This window comes from Pundamilia nyererei, unplaced genomic scaffold (genome assembly GCF_000239375.1).
Source record: "Pundamilia nyererei isolate P.nyererei 1_Seehausen unplaced genomic scaffold, PunNye1.0 scaffold00036, whole genome shotgun sequence".
Taxonomy (NCBI): Eukaryota; Metazoa; Chordata; class Actinopteri; order Cichliformes; family Cichlidae; genus Pundamilia; species Pundamilia nyererei.
In genome coordinates, this window is record NW_005187437.1 from 4,015,120 (window position 1) to 4,017,551 (window position 2,432).

Below are 2,432 nucleotides of genomic sequence, written 5' to 3' on the forward strand. Positions count from 1 at the left end.
CCCCCCCCAAAGCACTTGCTCTGTGTACTCTTTAATACCCCTCTAAGCACTCTTCAGTTGATCCATAGCAAAGATGAGCATGTTGCTAACAGGATGTCATGACAAATTTGTACTTAAAGACCAGCAAAAAAAAAAAAAAATTCTCGCTGAACACTCACAGTTAAGGCTTTAGTGGTTAATTTGAAGCTTGTTCTTTTATTATTTTTCGTCCACATTAGTGCCCATCACTTAATCACACACACTCCCTCCCCGAGCAGCCGATGCCTTTGGAGCACTAAAGCTCGTCACGTCTTCCTCTGTCGTTGCCCCCACCCACCCCTCCACGTCCTGGTGGGGAGACTGCGTGCATCTTGGACCACTGTCGCTCCCCTCTCTGATCCACCACTACACATCCACCCCAATCTTTGAAAGTCCCTCTTGCCAAATTTTCACTTCCTCCCTCCCTGCTCCTCCCCTTCCTTTTCAAATCAAGTAAACACTAAACCTCACTGGGCAGTCTTCAAACACTACTCGCCACTCCGGCTCCCATCCTGTCAGATATCACCCGTTAGTCTGTTTTGTTTTGTTTTTTTTAAACAAACAAAAAATGCGAGGATGCTCTGGGGCATCACTATTTGATCCTGGCGAGATCAGCCCCTCTCCACTCCCTGTAGATCATCTCGAGCCCACAGTAGATTGTAAGAAGGGATCCAACTGAGGACTTTTGTGATCACCTCTGTCCTTCCAAATGTGGTGGTGGTTTGGGACTCTCCTCCTGGCATAGCAGCCCTCCCCTATTACACGAAAAATGACAACCCACGGACATTCCACAATAACAACGGCTCAGGCACTTAATACTTTTGTTTGCCAGCTCCTGTAATGTATATTCTTTAATTTCTTTTTGTTTTCTTTTTAAAGGCTGCCTTTTTCTTTCTTTCTTTTTTTTGGACAGTAGACATCCCAGCATATAACCTTCTGGAGTGTGTCCAGTTTGAATTTCTTTTTCTTTATATAGGACCAAGTATAGTTGAAGGTCGGGTATTTGTACACTCGCTCTAAATCATGTGAAGGATGGCTGCTTTTTATTCTTTCTGATGAAGGAAACACTAACCAGACAGTAATACTAAAGTTTAAAAAAAAAAAAAAAAAAAGTGAAGTATCAGTGGAGGTAAGGGTGGGAGTTTATGAAGAAAATGATCATTAGGTTTTGTTTTTCTCTTAGAAGAAACACAACTGCATTTCAGCAGCCCCATGCTGTGTTGACAACTATAATACTGTGGAATAAATTGCCTTTTCTCTAGTCAGTTGAGCTCTGGGGAATCAGCCTGTCCACGCTCAGCACTGCTAACAACGTCCAAGTGGGGGGAATAAAAAAATAACAGTAGAAATGACTCTTAATGGGAGATGGGATTAGTTGGAACAAAGACGCTCATGGCTGTTTTGTCGAAACTTTAACTGCAGAACCTGTGTATCCTGTGCCATAACGTAGAGAGATCTGTTGCTGTTGTAAAACGGATTGTTACCCACTGTCCATGAAGGGGTCATTTCATTGGCACTTTTTTTCTTTATTTTTCTAGCTTCAGCTCCACTGTTTAGGCCTTGTGGGATATGTGTACTCATTAAAAAAAAAAAAAGGTAAAAAAATTGTTTAAAGTCCTGTTTGCCGGTCTATTCATTTTCCTCACCACTTTTTTTTATTTTTATTTTTTCTTCTTACATCTGGGATACAGTCTCTTTAATGCATTTGATTTCATATGCATAAAACCAAGAAATGCCATAAATTGATTTATCACCTTGTTTACAGACAGATCAAATAAATTTATTCCAACCAGATTGTGAGTTTACTGTCTTCTCTGTTGATCTGAACACTTTACTCTCAGTGAATCTGTGGTAATGTTTGGACTGAGCTAACTGCAGGTGTTACTGTCAGGTTAGGCCTCATCTAAGGTGCCTGAGCTCCCAGACACGGGTTAAGGCTAGTCCCAGAACATAAGTGTTTCTTCAGATCTGAGTGTAAGATTGTGAAGTCCTTCTCAAATGAGTTTTCCTCTACAGAAAAGTTTTATTTATTTTCTTATGTCACACCAGACTTGAGACATTACTGCTTTCGTTACAGCTGTTCAGGAACTTGAGGTGGCTTTTAATTACTTTAACAGACGTTCAAGGTCCATCAAAACGCATCTCATCTTTACTCTCGGATGTTTAAGGTCCATAAAGTGCTAAGAAAAGACCATAATGTGACATTTCCTTACCACAAGTCCACAGTTCCTGTTAATGGAGATGATTAGAAGGTTGCTGTTGTGATTGGTGTGGGGGTACGGACAGGCTTGGGGGCGTCGGGATTCCCCAGGAGCACCTTCCTTGGAGGGCTCAACCCAGGATTGCGGTCATGGCCTATTAAGGGCTCTGTTGGCTCTTAGGTGACGGTTTCCTCGTGGCTGCGTGCAGCAGGG